Here is a 19,520-nt window from a genome sequence, read left to right as displayed (position 1 = left end):
AATTCTTCTTTCTTTGCTTTATCTTGTTTCTAGTCCAAATATAAAAAAATTCTTAGATCACGTAAAAATACTCAAAAATGATCAAAATTAATAGTTTTTCCTTAAAACAAAAAAATTTTTGGCAATGTGGTAAGTAGAATAGTCTTGTTTTTGCTTCGAAATGTACATATTCGGACAAGAAACAAGCCAAAAAACTCACAAAATTTCACAAATTGTATTAATTCTGCATTGTAGTAAATCTGCATAAGTATTTGCATAAGTAATCTGCATTTTACACCTCCAAACATCATAATTCTTTTGTGCCCAAATGTTCTAAACTCACGGGCCTTAAAACACATGCCAATTATAAACCTTCACTCTATTATGGTTAAAGTTAGTTGTGACTCTACATATCACATGTGTTCTGTAGCTGCTGGTCAACTATAATTCAGACTGAACATTGCGTAACTTGCTATCTCAGTGCCGCATTTTACACTGTTGATCACAGCATACTTCTGGATAGGCTGGAAAACTGGGTTGGGCTGTCTGGGACAGTCCTCAAATGGTTCAGATCTTACCTTGAAGGGAGAGGTTACTATGTCAGTAGGTGACCATAGGTCAAGGTGGACACCCATGACATGTGGAGTCCCACATGCTCGATTCTGGCACCTCTCCTGTTCAACCTTTACATGCTCCCCCTGAGCCAAATAATGAGAAAGAACCAAATCTCCTACCACAGCTATGCTGATGACACTCAGATTTACCTAGCCTTACTGCCTAATGATTACAGCCCCATTGACACCTTCTGCCAGTGCATTGATGAAATTAACAATTGGATGTACCAAAATTTTCTTCAGTTAAACAAAGAGAAAACTGAAGTCATAGCATTTGGGAAAAGAGATGAGGTTCTCAAGGTAAATGCGTAACTTGGCTTTAAGGGTCAAACAACAAAACATAAGGTCAAGAATCTTGGTGTGACTCTGGAGTCAGATCTGAGTTTCAACAGTCATGTCAAAGCAGTTAGTAAATCAGCATACTATCATCTCAAAAATATTGCAAGAATCAGATGCTTTGTTTTTCAGTGAAAACTTAGAGAAACTTGTTCATGCTTTTATCAGCAGCAGGGTGGATTACTGTAACGGCCTCTTCACTGGTCTTCCCAAAAAGACAGTTAGACAGTTGCATCTCATCCAGAATGCTGCGGCCAGGATTCTGACCAGAACCAGGAAATCAGAGCACATCACACCTGTCCTCAGGTCTCTACACTGGCTCCCAGTTACATTCAGAATAGATTTTAAAGTATTATTACTGGTCTATAAATCACTAAATGGCCTAGGACCTCAATACATTACAGATATGCTCACTGAATACAAACCTAACAGATCACTCAGATCTTTAGGATCATATAAACTAGAAATTCCAAGAGTTCAGTCTAAGCAGGGTGAATCCGCCTTCAGCCACTATGCCCCTCGCTGCTGGAATCAGCTTCCAGAAATGATCAGATGTGCACCAACATTAGGCATGTTCAAATCAAGACTGAAAACACATCTGTTTAACTGTGCCTTTACTGAATGAGCACTGTGCTGCGTCCGACAGATTGCGCTATTATGTTTTTTGTTTTCTTTTTCATTCTTTTACAACCTATTTTAACACATTTTAAATTGTTTTTATCTGTTTTTAATCATTTTTATTGTCTGCATTTTATGTCCTAAACTTATCTTTTTTATTCCTGTTTATGTAAAGCACTTTGAATTGCCACTGTGTATGAAATGTGCTATATAAATAAACTTGCCTTGCCTTGCCTATGTAACTATTGGAGATGTGCATATTGCGATAATAATGCTAAAATTATATGTTGTGCAGCCCTACTGACTAATCATTTGCATTTAGTCATTTCGAAGACATTTCTATCCAAAGCAACTCATACCATACTTTTTGTCCTTATTACACTGCAAAAAAATAACAAATAAATGAGCAGTTTTTATCAGTCAACAGAAAAGTCAAAAATACTTAAAGCTTAACATTATGGGTTATTTCCAGAGAAAATGCCCTTAATTATGCCCTTTATTATTTTATTTCTCAGCCTGTTGTCAAATTAGGCTTGAACTTCACTAAATGTTGTTATTGTTTATGTCTGCTTTGACAATGGGGTAAGAAAAATGAACTTAATTAAGCACATATTCTCAGAAAACAAGTCTTCATATTTTATGCAGTCCTGCTTCTGAGGTCAATGACACGCAAGAGTGTTTATGGAAAAAAGGTATTTCTTTCCAAAAAAAGTTTAATGATCAATAAAAAGTTGTTTTGTTTTTTTTTGCACAATGAACGTAACTTGAATACATTCATATTTTGCATATCTATTTAAAAAAAGAAAAGAAAACCATGATAGGGAGGTAATATTATTTTTTAACTGATAAATATTCACCACCTGACAAAAGTCTTGTCGCCTATCCAGGTTTTAGGAACAAGAAATAATAACTTGACTTCTAGTTGATTACGTTTATTTTACCAAAATAAAATTTGATCATGCCTTGATTTTTAAGGACAGTAAGGTCTGACTTTGCTGAGACAAAAGTCTTGTCACTTAAAAGAAATAATGTACAGTAACGAATATAAAGTCATGGTGCAGTGGAAAGAGAATTAATATTGTGTATGACTCTCATGAGCTTGGACGACTGCTTCCATACATCTCTGCAATGATTCAAATAACTCATTAATAAAGTCATCTGAAAGGGCAAAGAAAGCGTTCCTGCAGGACTCCCAAAGTTCATCAAGATTCTTTGGATTCATCTTCAATGCCTCCTCCTTAATCTTACTCTAGACATGCTCCATAATGTTCATATCTGGTGACTGGGCTGGCCAATCCTGAAGCACCTTGACCTTCTTTGCTTTCAGGAACTTTAATGTGGAGGCTGAAGTATGAGAAGAAGCGCTATCCTGCTGAAGAATTTGCCCTCTCATGTGGTTTGTAATGTAATGGGCAGCACACATGTTTTAACACCTCAGGCTGTTGATGGTGCCATCTACTAAGCAGATCTTTTGAACACCCCCATACTGAACGTAACCCTAAACCATGATTTTATTTTTACCAAACTTGACTGATTTCTGTGAGAATTTTGGGTCCATGCAAGTTCCAGTTGGTCTTCTGCAGTCTTTGTGATGATTGGGATGCAGTTTACCAGATGATTAATAGGTAAAATCTACCTTCCGACACTTTTCTAAATGATCAGCTCGAAGTCAAGTTATCATTTTTTATCTTACAACTGGAATCGACAACAAGACTTTTGTCAGGTAGTATATGAATTTATAGTCATAGTCATAGTCTAGATGAGATACTGTAGACATTCTTATCATATAAAAGGTTAAACAAGTCATTCTTAGTGTTTTTCCAGCACATATAAAAGGTTAAACAAGTCATTCTTAGTGTTTTTCCAGCAAGGTCTTACAAGGAAGCGTAACATGTTTTCACATATTGTCAGAAAAGTGGATAATTTGTATGAATTTAAAATTATTATAAATCATACACTAAATGAAAATGTTACAAATTGTCATGAGACTTTGGTTTTTCATGTATTTTTCATGACTTTGGTTTTTCATGTATTTTTCATGACTTTGGTTTTTCATGTATTTTATAATAAATCAACAAATTAAAAATGCAAAAAATAGTATCATGTCATTGAATTAGCAAATAGATTTTCTGGATGTTTTGATGTTTTTTCTTATAGAAAGACGATGGTATATCTTACCCTCATCACTGTCTTGTCATTTTAGTGAATAAATTGTTCTGTTGTAGATTCTCTGACAAAACTGTCATTGTTTGATTGTCAATCATCAGTGAGCAGATTCAGTAGAAAGACATCAGACTGTAATTGGGGGAAAGCAAAGTTTGGTCCCTGTCTCGTCTTCTGCTGCCTGCCGTCAGAGCGCGATTAGCCGTATAATCTGGGATGCTGTTATCTTTGCTACAATCACTGCGGTTGTAATGAATGTCTCTCTGGAGTGCTCCGGATATACCAGCTCTAAATCAAGGCATCAGTCATGCATTACTGTGACACAGAGAATTACACTGAAGAGAAAGGTCTCGTTCTCCTCTCTAGTCTGTGTTCAGGTGACGGTTGATCCAGTGTTTATTCACAGGGATTCACTTCTGCTTAGCCGCATTCCCACCGGCTGAGCCGCATTCTGGTCGGGTCTGATCACTTCTGCAGACCCGCTTTAAAACTAACAGCAGGCCAATATATTTGGATTCATGAACAGATGAAAGCTCATAAGCCTGTGCTTCTTTAACAAACACTTCAGTCACGTCCTGCAAATTATAAATGATCCATCTGCTCACTATTCTAGTTCAGCAGGGTGTTTTAAATTAGCATGTGAGCTGAGGTTTAGGCATTTGCCATAAAATAATATTGAGAGTGGGAGTTACATCTTATATAAAAAATACAGTATATAGTTTTTTTAATAACATAATTTTCAGTCAATGTTTGCACAAAAAACTAGTAATATAGACATTTTACTCCCAGTCTGGCCTTTCTTTAAACAATACTTATAACAATAATTAATAATAATAATTATAATTATAATATCAATAATAATAATAATAATAATAGTAATACTACTGATAATAATAAAAATAATTATTACAATAGTAGTAATAATACTAATAATATCAATATTAATAATAATAATAATAATAATAATAATAATAATAACAACAATAATATTAATAATAATATCATTATTAATAATAGTAATAATAAAAATATAATAATAATAATAATAATAAATAATAATAATAATAATAATAATAATAATAATAGTAATAAAAATATCAATAATAACAATGATAATAATAGTAATAATAATAATATGAATAACAATATCAATAATAATAATATTATTATTAATAATAATAATAATAGTAATAATAATAATAGTAATAATAATAATGATAATAATATTCATAAGATTAATAATTACAATATAAATAATATAAATAATAATAATATAAATAATAATAATATTAATAATAGGCTGTTTCCTATTTTATACAATTGATAATTATAATTTTATTATCAATGATGATATAATTTAGAAAATTATATTTCTTTTATACCAATTTATTATTCAAAAATATAATAAAAATCTATTTCTGTCTAAATTTATTTATTTAAAAAATATATTTTAAATTAGCAACCTTAGAAGTGGATGAGCCATCTCATCTCAGGCATTGCTATTTACAATTAATGATTGATTGAAATGTTCCAAAGGCAATTTGTCTTTATTTACTTTCTTATTTTTTCAATATTTTGTGGTCTTTGAAACAAAGTCAAAAGGTATCTTGACATGACATTATATAGATGAGTAAATATCTATAGGAATTACATTTTAGGTATACTGTCCTTTTTTTGCTTTTGTCCCCTTAAGACGTATTTAAATGTCCTCTATATGACTGACTAGTCTCTTTGCGTGTAAAAGATGAACATGGCTGTGGTTGGTGGGCTGTCAGGTCCAGTTGATCTGAATTTGTAGTCACTGAACATGAGCTCACCACACCGGGGAAGGAGCTGCAGGACTGTGTGTTTATCCATGTGCATTCGCGTGTTTATAATTATGCCTCTGTTGTTTGCTCTTCGTAAAGTTTGAGTCTCTTGTGTTCCCTTTCAGGGCTCACAAATCACAAAAATAAATACCAGCATGATCCATGCCTCGCCTTATTAAAACAAGCGGATGCTAATTACCATATGCCACCACCATGTGGACTGATAATTAAACTTGAAAGATTTTATTATACAGCTCCCTGGAGTGCTTGTTTCTAACTGGTCAAATATTTTTTGTGTTTCCACCAGTAAACTGTATTTACCAGTTGTCAATAGCAACTAACCTTCAGGAGGTTCCTATGATTTTTTTTTTCAGCAAATATTTTTTCATTATTATTATTATTATTAATTATTATTATTAATTATTATTGTTGTTGTTATTATTATTATTGAAGTCTGGAGTTGGTTAAATTACATCATACACTGTAAAATATTCATAAATAAACAGTTTTCTGTATTTTGTGATTTATGTTTTTATTTATTTTTATTATTTATGCTTTTTAATTGCATTATGAGAACTTGACCTTTCTTATGGCAACATTTAACCGTAAAAAGTTGGAAAAAGTGACTTTTATGAACATTTTTATCCGTTTAAAGTGATATATTGTCTGGGTTGGTGTTGTATTTTATGCTGCAATAAGCTACCAGTACATTTTCTGTTATTTATTTATTTATTTATCATTTCTTACATATTATATAATTTCAAACTACTAAATGTCAATAAAAGTCATTTTGTTAAACTGTAGAGTTTCAACATTTAAAGTAGACAGAGCAGACATCAAGGTCCTATTATACAAGCGTAAATAGATGAAAAACACAAAACACAGAAACTGTTAATTAACAGAAATGTTTTTATTTTTTTTTATTATTATTATTTTTTTTTTACAGTGTAGAACTGACTATTCACCTTATTCTCAGCTGTCGAGTGGGCGCTGCCATTTGAATCTTTTTGTCTCGCGACTTCCGGTCACATTCACTTCCATTCATTTTTTGACGTTAACAACTGCTCGTTACGCTGCTTGATGTTTCAATTTAATATTTTCTTATTATATTATGCTTCTTGGTCTGTGTAGTCATGTAAACATTTGTTTGTTGAGCAAGTAGTTTGGCCATTTTCTGCCGTTTATTATTCCTAGTCATTTCTCCCATAGGCGACTGAATCGGAAGTTCTAAGACAATCGCGAAAACAGGCGCACTTCCGCGTTTTAGAATAAGGTCAATAGGCCCACACGGAATCTGGGCCTGAGAAATATGATTATTTAGCCCATCACTAGTCTATTTATTTACTCATGAAATAGTAAATAGTAAAAAAATACTAAACCTATGTATTTATGTTATATTTATATACAATTTTATTTTATATTTTATTTCTTAATATATATATATATATATATATATATATATATATATATATATATATATATATATATATATATATACACATTTCATTTTTATATTCATTTCAGAATATTAAAGAAAAATAAGCAAATGTATACATGATTTATGTACACTACAGTTTGTAAAGTAATATTTTAACTTTAAGAATATGTATTATTTGAGAGACTTTGTTTACCAATCAACATAACTACGGATTAATTGTTCACTTAAAGAATAATATGCGTTATAAATATACATTACCAAATTAACATTGTAATTGTTTTTCACACAAACTTCAAATAAAAGTTAATTTCCTCATTTCATGTGCTAAGTTAAGCTAATTACTTATAATTCCTAAATAATTACTATAATTCTCTCAAAATCATTCTGCATTAATCAGCAGATTTATTTATTTAGTTAGTTAGTTAGTTTTACAAACTTCCTCATGGGAATAGCAAAAAATGTTTTCATATTCTGTCTGGCCCTAAATATCAGGCAACTGCCACCAAACACAGGATCATAAGAACATTTTTATGCATATATTTTGTGCTCTATGGTGCATAGCAATTTATCATCTAGAAAAAAAATAACTCGGTTATTACCACTTCATTTTTTAAATTTGCACTATTTTCCTTAAAAATTATGATGTTGTTGTTTTAAACAAATGAAATGGAAACTGTGCTTTATCTGGAAATGTATTAATGCAATTTTTTTAAAGGTTGTATCCGTCACTTCCGTCAGAAACATAGCTGGTGTGTCACTGTAATTAATTTCCCCACTCTCGTCATAGAAAAACATTAAGGTTCTAAAACAGGCCTCATGAAGCCATAATTCAGTTTCAGGCTTTGGTATCAAAGACCTTTTTTCACCTCTTTCTTTCTGTCAGCGGGGCTTGTTCTCTTTGATATCCTTCACATCATCTTACTGAGAAATTGCTTTGAGGGTCCAATCTATATTTGTATAGCTTTGAAATCCCATTTTCCTTTGCACCCCTTTAGCTTTTCGGATGCCTTTTGTATCCGAATATCAATCGGGGTCTGAGCCAAACCATTTTGGACCGTGTAAATAACAATCCACTCAGGATTTGATCTTAATCATAACGAAGAAAAAAAGCTGATGCAGTTTGTGATAATGACAATAATGGAGAGTCAAGCTGGAGAGGAGCAGCTGTAACCGGTCAAAACCTGTCTCCTGTTTTTGCTTTTAACAGTGTGCGCTGTTGTCTAGCGAGAGAATTGAGTGTACGGATGTGTCAGAATCATGTTGACCTGTTTGTCACTGGGATGGTGTTTTGGAGTGGATGGCTATTTAGGCAGACAAGGTCTGTTTGATTTCAGATTTATATCTCTGAGGGAACAGAGTGTCTGTCAGCCAAGGTTTGCCAGCCATAGCATATAAGACAGATTCATTCTGTGCTAAATTCAATGTCGGATGCAGTTTGTCACACGTTTTAGCATTTTACTCTTAAAGTACAGCTGGAGCATGCACTTTGGTATTTATATCAGTTTGAGAAGTACCAATGATAAGTCTGAAAAAAGTTACCTCACTTACCCCAGTCTTATAAAAGGGAGCATTTTTCCATGAATTTGGATGTGTTCCATGAATTTTTCCATGAATTAATTTAGACCATTAAATGTAAACTTTTTAAATGAATTTCAAATGATTGGTGCAAATGTTTCTTTCATATGCGCTTATTCAAACTAAATTTAATTACATGTGCTAAATGTGTTTTAAAGTAAATGTGCTTAAATTAGGTACTTAGAAAAATTTGTTACTTAGAACTAATTACAGTCTAAAAGAGGTTGTCAAATTTTGTTCATAACTTTTTGACCAAATTTAAAATGACTGAGATAAAGGCAAAAAAAAAGAATAAGAAAAAAACTTATTTAAAATTACAATTACAATAGTTACCTAGGGTTCTATTTAAGGATCTAGGCACAAAGTCTAAATTGCAGGGCGCAAAAGCTTTAAGTCTGTGTCCGAATCCACTTTTGCTATTTTAAGGGCGGAAAAGTGTGCTTTGCAGCCCGGTGCATGGTCTAACTGTGTTGTGCTTATTCTCTGAGTGAGTTATGGGTGTGTTTTGAGAATAACATGCAAACCAATCCGTCTCATTTCCCATTCCCTTTAAGAGCACGGCAAAAAATGCTTTTCTTACTTAGAATGTTTGTCTTGTTTCTAGTCTAAATATCTAAAAATTCCTAAATCAAGAAGCATTTTCTAGACAAGCAAAACACATTGTCTTGTTTTGAGAAATAATATGCCAAAATTTAGTGACTTTTTCCTTAAAACAAACAAAACAATCTGCCAATGGGGTAAGCAAAATAATCTTACGTCAAAAGAAAAAACAAGATTAATTTGTTCACCCCATTGGCAGATTATTTTGCTTGTTTTTAGGAAACCTTAACTTTACCTGATAGATACAAAAGACCGAAGAGTCATTAGATAGAGACAAGATTAATTAAATATCACTTTTAACAACTACAGTAAAAACTGTACGACGTGCACTGCTCACTGGAGATGAACGCATGACAGTGTGTGGCTGTGTGTGTGTGTTCACGTGTTGTGCGCTTTCAGCGGACAGAGGGCCGTTCAGAAATGCTTGGTAAAACACTGTGTGGATGTGGATCATTTTCATCTAAAATGCCTTTTTAACACTAAGACGTATTAGTGTAAATCGAACCTAAGTGTGTATTTTTCGCAAGCGGGTTTGCGACGGGGCGGAGGATCGTCAATGCTGGCTCAGCATCCTGTTGTTTATTGGCCATCAGCGATGGACAATGGCATCGTCTATCGGCCCAACCCTACTGTGAAACCGTGATATTTTTATCCAAGGTTATCATACCGTCAGAATCTTATACCTGCCCATGCCTAGTCAGAGTCTTATACCGGCCCATGCCTAAACAACATATATGCGATTTTTAAAAATCGCCAAGCAACTCCCCCTTATTGTCTTGCGACCCCGCAAGTGGTCCTGACCCCTATTTTGGGAATCACTGCATTAGAGCATTAAAAACACATAAATGAAAGCAAGAATAAACAGAAAGTATTTTACAATCACAATAAACCATGACAGAGAAATTAATTTAGTGCAGATCAGCAGATTTCTCTGACACAAACTTTAAGTGATCACACAGAAAGACACCTTTCAGACAACATGCAAATGTTTCAGTGAAATATTCCTATGCCAGGTATGTTTGTTTGTACAAATACATATTTTTCATTCATGCATTGTCACTGTAGCCTTTCATTTTTTGTTGTTAGCTAAAGAGAAAGGTCTTGCTATTTTCTTTAGTCCATTATTTTCTTCAGTTGACAGCCCTCTGAACAGCACACTGATGAGCCAGTGACACCGGACTCTCTCTCTCTCTCTATCTGCATTTCCCTCTCTGCCATCCCTCTCACTTCCCTACCATCATTTGATCAAGAGAGCATTCTTGTTGCCAGGCAACAGGTGTGTAAATCTGTGTGTGTGTGTGTGTGTGTGTGTGTATGCATTTGTGTGTGCGTGTTTGACCCAGAGACATTTTTAGAACGGAACAGGCTGAGTTGCAATGCCAATCCATAATTCACTCTCTGCTGCGCTACTTGCCTCTTTCTCTCTCTTCACAAGAGAGGCAGAGAGAAGTGCTTATTGCCCTTCTGCCCCCTTAATACCCATAATGCCCTCTGTGTTCATCAGATACACCACAGTAAGAGATTTTCTTTACTCACTTGCTCTGATAGGCCATCTGTTGATCCAAACTGGATTGTATCTACTAGACACGGGATCTGCAGACATCCCTTATACATTCACTTTCTTTAAAAAAAAAAGCATGAACAGTTTGTCCATCTCTTACAAATGCATTTTAAGAAAAGCTTTTGGTTTGTAGAGGAACCCCTGGAGATGATTTTAAAGCATATCAGTGAATGCCTCTGCTGTAATTCTGGTGGACCCATTTGGTCCACTTTTCCTAGAAGCATGTGATTGAAGCTAAGTGAGCTTTCCTTTGGTAAATTATTCAGAAATGCAGTGAAAGGGCTGCTTCTTGGAAATATAAATGTACAAGTAAAAATCAAGGTCAGCCTTAACAATGTTCCTCATTATTGAACACTAAAACTTTGTTATTAAATATAAACCGTCTTGTTGTCCCATTAGATTTTGTCTGCCATGTGAAAAAAATGCTTAAATTTACCTAAAAAGCATTGGGGAATCTGTAGCTTTGCAATCGTCTAGCTTTAAAGGCTTTGTGTCAATTAAGCTGCGAATAAATTATGGGGAAAGTGATGTGTAATAGTGTTTGTAATAGAAAAGGGCTGTTGAATTCAGAAACCCTTGATAATAGCAAAACTGTTGTCAATTCAGTGAGCCTACTTTAACAGTTATTTCACTCAAAAATGAACACAATTCAGGACTTAAAATAAGATATTTTAGATTAAATCAGAGCTCTCTCATCCTGCATATACATTAACAATCCCAAGATGTTCCAGAAAATAAATATTGTCAAAGCATTCCATGTGACTTTAGTGGTTCAACTGTAATCATACGAAGCTCTAAGAACACATTTGTGTACCAAAAAAACCTGTACTAATTAGTTGATCTGATGTAAAGACAAGATGTAGGTGAATAAAGTAATTTAATAAAAAAAAATTGCCAAAAAACTCCTTGGAGCTTCATATGAGCACAATTGAATCATTAAAGACACATAGAATGTTTTAGCTATGTTTTTGTGTTTCTTTTCTGGACATTCAACCTCTCAGGACTGTTGCTCTCTATAGAGGATGAGGGAGCTCTCAGAGTAAAAATTCCTTACATTTCTAAAACATTTTTCTGGACACAAAGCACTTTACACATTTTTGGGGGAAATCTCTTCATCCACCACCAGTGTGCAGCATCTACCTGGATGATGCGATGGCAGCCGTATTGCGTCAAACCACACCCAGGTGAAGCCAATTATGATATGGGGATGGTTAGGGGGCCAGTTGGCAAATTTGGCCAGGATGCAGAGTTTAAACCAATATTCTTTTTTTGAAAGACATCCTGGGATTTTTTAATGATTACAGAGAGTCAGTACCTTGGTTTAATGTCTCATCCGAAAGATGGCACACACTGAGCAGTATAGAGTTCCCATTACTGTGGCGTTTAGATCCACACAGACGTCAGGTTGAGCACTCCCTGCTGGTCTCACTGGCATCACTTTCAGCAACCTGGCTTTCCCAAGTGGTGTCCCATCCCAGTACTGACTGGGCGCAGCTCTTCGTAGCTTCAGTGGACGACCGAGTGAGAGTTGCAGAGAGCTAGCTGTCGGCAAATCCAGAATCCACCTAAAATATATTCATTGGTTTTCTGTAGATGAACAAAGGTCTTAGAGGAGTGGACCAACATGAGGGTGAGCAATTATAGCACAATTTCATTTCTGGGTGTACTAACATTTAAAAAAAAACAAAAAACTTTTTGTTATATCTTGTCACATTGCATATTGCTCTCTTTATCTACAGATAATTCAGTAAATCAAAAAAATCATAGGTGCAATGAGTGCGTATCTGAAGGAAGCAATAGATATCAGTTACTGTACTTTTAAAAAACAGTTTAAATACAGTTTCATAAAACATTACATTTGTTTGAAAAAGCCCAGAAATCTAGTTATTGCATGGTAGACCGTGACTTAAAAAGTGTGACTTCAGGCTTATCACTCCTCTGTGGAAAGTAATAATTATTGTCTAATATTGTCACGATCACCAGCGATCCAGGCTTGCAGATTGCTGGTATACATTTGAAGCTTCACCTGGACTACAATTCTGTCACTTCTTCTTGAACCACATCCTGTCATGCACCTCACACACACCTGTTCTGGAATCACAGTTAATTACACACAGCTGGAACTGATCTAAGACTGATTACATGGATTATATAGACTGCTTAAATTGGCACACACATTGCTGAGTCTTATATTCTATAACACCACTAAGCATAATTTTGTCTTTCTGTCTGTGTTTATCCTTGTCTTGTTTTTTTTTTATCATTGATTATTTCCCACCGATAACTACTGTTCGCCTGTTACTTGACTTCGCCTTTTGAATTACCTGTATGTACCTGTTTGCGTCTGTGTTTGACCATTGCCTGCCTGATGAATCTCATAATAAACTGCACATGGATCATCACCACTGTTGTCAAGCGTCCTAACATTACATTCTGGAACAGATGTGTGTGAGGTGCATGAAAGGATATGTAGTTCATAAATTGACAGAATCTGCGAGCCTGGATCGCAGGTGATCGTAACAAATATAATGTGTACTTCATCCTTTTGAAAGATCTCAGAATAGGTCAGGTCATGCATAAAGTCCTAAACATAATATAATCATCAGTTTTATGCATCAATGTAGAGGTCTGCATTCCCAAATGCATGATTTGTACATGGAATGCATGATTTATACATGGAATTTCATACATGTAGCCCCTTTAAATCACAAATAAATGCGAAGTTGTTTATTTTATGCTTTGCAAAGTTATACTTAAATGAGCATTTGCATTTTAATGACTTTCAAGACCCTTTCATTTCATTGATTTACATGTGTAATTTAGGGCTGTGCAATTAATCAAAAATCTGATTTCAATTTCGATTTTGACTTCAAACGATTATGAAAAAGCATTAATCAAATAAACGATTATTGCATCATATACCGCCCCCTTTCCAGCTGTACACATTTGATGCTCTTAAAAGCGCGAAAGAAGCATGCGGCCAGTCAGCATTCGGTCTCATTCATACACTGAGACGAGCAGAGGAGCGCAGACATCTAAAGTCATCTTAACGTAAGCGCTTTAATGGTCAAATAGGTGTCAAAAACACGATGTTTAGTGATTATTCATATTAACCTTCATTTGTGTAATAAACAAATGAGTTGAGGATCAAAAGACACGTGAAAGAGAAACCATTAAAGTGGGCGCGCGAAATATTCCTGCTGCCGCCTGTTTTTTTTCATTATTAATCAAACAAAACGAGAACATCCCTCACTGGTCTTGACTGAAGAATTTTTGTAGCTAAGGTGTTTTTTTTAGGGTGAAGATGGTTAAAGCACAGTTTGTTTCATATTTTTATTCTATTATATTTATTTCTCTTTCCTTTGCAGGGTGGAAAATCACTCAGAATTAAGTCAGAATTATTAGCCCTCCTGAATATTAGAAACCCTTTTCCTGCCCAATTTCTGTTTGATAAAAAGAAGTTTTTTTTTTTTTACTTATTTCTAATCATAATAGTTTTGATTACTCATTTCTAATAACTGATTTCTTTTATCTTTGCTATGATGACAGTACATCATATTTTACTATATATTTTTCAAAATACAAGCATTCAGATTAAAGTGCAATTCAAAGGCTTAATTAGAGTAATTAGGCAAGTCATTGTATAACAGTAGTTTCTTTTGCAGCCAATCAAAAATATATTGCTTAAGGGGGCTAATAATATTGACCTTAAAATGGGTTTCAAAATATTTAAATCGGCTTTTATTCTAGCTAAAAAAAAACAAAGAGGCCTAGAAGAATAAATATTATAGGAAATACTGTGAAAATTCCTTGCTCTGTTAAACATCATTTGGTAAATATTTATAAAAAAAAAAAATTCTCAGGAGCGCTAATTATTTTGACTTCAACTGATAATCGTTTTGAATAATCGTGATTACAATTATGACCAAAATAATCGTGACTATAACTGTTCCCAAAATCGAGTAGCCCTAGTATAATTTGTTAATTATACTGCTCATTATATGGATGGATGTTGTATGTTTGTGTAGAAATGAGCCCTGGTCCACCTCTCAATAAATCTAGAAACTCTTATGTAGTAAATTTTGCTTTCAAATAAACATCTGTCTTGACTGACAGTGTGTGCGGTGGAAGCCATGCAAACAAGACAAACAAAACATGTTTCAGCACGACTCGCTCACTGAAGTGTCTGAGTGTTTGAAGTGTCTGTCTTGAGGAAATGTCACACTGTGTCATGAATATTCACGAGACCACGCCTTCTCATAGGACAAGGCTCTGCAGTCTAAGAATTATTCATGAGACACTATAGCGCAGTTTGTGATGTTGACTTCAGATAAATTAAAATAATCCTAAAATAAAAAAAGAAACATTTACCTTTTAATGAAATGTTTCAGATGTTAATAAATGTATGATTTATAATCTATTTTTAAGCTCAAAAACTGGATTTTTTTTCTTTTAGAGAATCATTGAACCATTCAAGCAAATCGTTTCACTTGAACAGTTTGATAAAACATGTTTGTTACTGAAAAAAAAACAGATTTTTAGTTTGTCAGATTGACACCCAGTGGTTGAACTAGGTATTACATTCCAAATTCAAAACCCTTTTTCACCTGGCCCCTCATCAGACGACTCCATGCAAATGCAAAAAATGCCTACAGGAGTGCCACAGATATAGGGACATGTGATCAGCTGATCATAAGTCACGTCGATCAGCTGGTTTGTCTATAAGCTCAGTAAACAGGGCTGAGTTTGGTGAACTGATGACCTTCACAGCTGATCACAGTCATTTTCAACAGTGCTCAAATGTTAGCGGGAATGGACTTTTTTTTTTTTTTTTAATTTCAGTATCAATTAAAAGCCCTAAAAGAAAGGTTTACTTATTATTTACTCACCAGCAGGTGGTTTTAAAGCTATATGAGTATCTTTTTTCTGTTAAACACAAAATTATATATTTTGAAGAATGTTGGAAACTAACTATTGGAAGAAAGACAATACTATGACAGTAAATGGCTACCACTTTCCAACATTTGGAACAAGAAGGGACTTTCCATCAAGGAAAATTATGACTTAATTTAAATTCTGAACAAATCAGATGCAGGTGTGTTAAATAATAAATTGCCATGGAAACTAAGGACTGGCAGAAAAACTAAGAAACTAGGTCAAAGCGTATAAGAGCCCAAACTTTAATATTCAATAGGTATTTATTTTTAGGTGCGTGTCCAGATTACGCCCAGTGACAGATGAATTTGGACCAAAATCTGATAGAGTTTGACTGAATGGCACCATCTTTGGCTTTTTTTTTTTTGGTTTGTTTTAGTTCAGACATTTTAGTTTTTATACTACGCGTCTATAGAAAAAAAGTGATACTTTTAATTCTCTGAATAGAATTAACCACCACAACCTTTTCTGGTTTTCTTAAACCATCAGCAGTGATTTTACTTGAAGTTGCAGTGCAGATAATGTTGTGTTTGAGTGCTAATGCGAAGACAAGATGTGCAGTTGATCTGACTGGGTCTTGTTAGCACATGTCTCAATGCAGCCCAGGTTGCGTGTGTAGGTGTGCAAGCTGCTGATGGAACACTACTGTCCTAGCATGTGTTTCTCATTCGGTTATCAGCACAGCCGTGAAGATGATGTCGTGTTTGTGTGTGCATGTTTTTGTGTGATCTCATTATATGAATTTGTCTGGGGAGCGAGCGGAGATGCAGATCACTATGGAAACGCATCCATCTCTGCTTCATGCCGAAATGAGACAGCTGCGGAAACAAACACGCTTTAAACTCTCAAATTCTCCAAAAAGGAAAGTTTCACCTCCTGATGCTTTCATTATTAGATGTGGTAACTTGCGACACAGATGGTGCTCAAAGAGTACAATATAGCTTTCGCACGTAGACGGGTGTCTTTGCGAGCGCGTTCGTACACGCTGAAATAAAAGACGCTGAAACCATTAGTCCCTTCCTCTCTGCTATTGTGCGAGGGTTGTTTGATGTTGCTTTGCGACCTCTGTGTGCGGCGCACGTTTGATCGCTGTGTGGTCGCGGGCCACTTTCTTCTGAGGAAGCGTGAAGAATAGGGAAGAATACATGCAACTGCTAATTTCCATCATCTCGCTTTTGCTCTGACACCTGTTTTGAGGTGCAGTTTTGATGCTCGTCTAATTGAGCTGATCTAAATGCATCCCCAATCACTGTAGAGCTCATTAGTGTCTTCTAAAACCAGTCAACCTGTGTGTGTGTGTGTGTTGCATATCTGGTGCTGATTGTATCTTAGTATGTGTGTGTTATTTTATGCTACTTGTTTGACTGTCCTTTACTTCTTTTCCAAGCTTTATTTTTAAGTTCCTTTTCTCCTACAATGTTATCTAAAATATATTTATTTACTTCTCTGAGTGTCCTCTCGGTTATATTGATTTCAACATGCATTCCCACTTTATATCTAATTGTTGTCTGAAGTAGTTACATTGACATGATTTGGCCCCAGGGCTTGGATATAAATAACAACACCAAAAAAAATCATGTGGTCACCCAGTGAATAACTACAACTATAACAATTGTTTATATGTTATAACCCTGCTGAAAAACCAGCCTGGTTTTAGAGGGGTTTTGGCCATTTCCAGGCTGGTTTCCAGCCATTTCCAGCCTGGTCTTTGCTGGTCAGGCTGGAAAATGACCAGCCAAATCCAGCTAAAACCAGCTTGACCAGTCTGGTTTAGGCTGGACATAGCTGGTTTTGGCTGGACTCCCAGCTTGGCTAGGCTGGTCAAGCTGGTTTTAGCTGGTCATCTCCCAGCCTGACCAGCTAAGACCAGGCTGAAAATGGCTGGAAACCAGTCTTGAAGTGGCCAAAACCCCTCTAAAACCAGCCTGGTCGACCAGCTAAAACCAGCCAACCAGCCTAGGCTGGTTTAAGCTGGATTTCTCAGCAGGGAATGCATAGAAAATAATGTAAAAAATATTTAAAAAGTAATTGTATTACAAATAATTATTTTTAAACTACAACAGCTATATTATTATTTGTAATTATATTATATATTAATTGTTCTAAAAATAATTATTATTTTACAACAATAATAATATTAAAAAAATTCATCCTTTAATGCATTATCCCCTGTACAGCAGAAAGATTCCTGTTTAATTTTACTATGAAAGGAATACTATACATTTTTACCTTGTTTTACAGAGGACACCAGCAAAATGTCTTTTAGTGTAGCAATAGTTTTTGGATCAAACATCTTGTCGGACCTAAATAAAAGTGCAGTAGGTGATCTGCCAAAATGCTAATCGGATAGCATATTAGCTTTGGACGGCAGGGAGGGACTGTGTTTCAAAGCCACGCCTCTTGAAATCACGAGAGCACCCACCGCGACACAACAGCAGACAACCCAGTTCATTCGCCAGTTAGAAATGTATGTAGTGGTTGGCCGGGCGGCGTGCAGGAATTTCACTTATTACTAAGCCACACTTACATGCTATCGTAGACTGAATATTCAGAGTAGCGGTAAACAATATCAGGGGCGCGTCACAGGCTGTCATTGTTTAGAAATGACCCAATGTGATTATAAAAGCAGCTTCAGCTCAGCAAGCAGGCTAGGCGGAATAGTGTTATTTACTGATGTTTTGTTGTTAAACTGAATAACGTTATAAATCTACATCATTGATGCTGTAAAAGCTCCCTTGTGAGACTAAAAATAGTCTTATCTAGCTTTCACCAGGAGATTTCAGTGGCTGAACAACACGTCTGAACCCATTTATAACACAATACACTGTACATCAGCTCTGTGTGACTAATATTTTTTTTTAAAATAGAACATTACCTTTCGAACAGAAATACTTGAGCCATGGTGTGGTGTCGTCCTTCCTCCAGCATGCAAAAGTAACTCCAATACTGATTCAGGAGTTTAAAAAGTTTCAATTCAGCATTTGATTTTGCTGCAACTGACAGTCTCGCGTGCACGTGTCCCTCATCTAGGCATGTATGCGCGACAGGCATGCAGTGCACATGCTAATGGCAGATATGCGTGACCAGAGATGCGCAAAAGCCCAAATCTGCATTTGTTGACTGACAGTTTGAGTTACTTATCGGAATTATGAGAGATGTCGGTCCGACTCTATTTAATTGGATAAACAGTTTAATGCTTTACCCAAAATATAAAAAGACATATAAATACATTTAGATCATTTACTTTATTCATTACTATTAGACTGTGAAGAGACTTTCAACCAGCACAACAAAATGTTTCTGAAGACAATCACCTAGTGCACCTTTAACACAGGATTCATTGGATGACACATTAGTGGCCCATTTACATTGAGTGGTTGGTACAAGTCACCTTTATCAGGCTTAGACACATAAATACTTGTGTATAACTTTTCATTACGAACATTTCTATCAACATGAGTTGATTATAACTGCAGAATAATAAAGTGCAAAATAGCCTACCGTAATGTCTGCAATTATATAAAGTAAATAAATACATGCCACATATATGAACACATACAGTCCCATACAATCTCTGATATGTTACCGATTACAGTAAAACTACACACAACATACATTTAGTCCTTATTTGGGTTAAAATCAACACGCAACATAGCCCACAGTCAGAGCAAACCTCTCATCTGTATCTTTAATCTTCACCAGCGCGTTACCTCCTGTTGAAAGTAATTATGTCATTCAGAGTTCAAAATAGTCCAAAAGATAATGATAATGGTTAAACATGGCAGTTTGTTCATCTTTTATGTTCCTCCTTGATTTTCCCAGATTTGCTCCTTTGTATTTTTTGGTGCGTCACTCTCGTGTTTGTCAGTTTCTGAAACGATCGGATGTCAGAA

General features: G+C 35.0%; 1 protein-coding gene across 2 annotated transcripts in view; it reads left to right on the top strand.

Moving 5' to 3' along the window:
• The window catches only part of klhdc8b (kelch domain containing 8B), a 213,999-nt gene that overhangs the window by 28,183 nt on the left and 166,296 nt on the right, over positions 1 to 19,520 (top strand). The window lies entirely within an intron of this gene.

Source organism: Danio rerio, chromosome 23 (genome assembly GCF_052040795.2).
Source record: "Danio rerio strain M-AB ecotype USA chromosome 23, GRCz13ab, whole genome shotgun sequence".
Taxonomy (NCBI): domain Eukaryota; kingdom Metazoa; phylum Chordata; class Actinopteri; order Cypriniformes; family Danionidae; genus Danio; species Danio rerio.
Note: the sequence above shows the minus strand (reverse complement) of the source record. Positions and strands in the feature narration are given on the sequence as shown.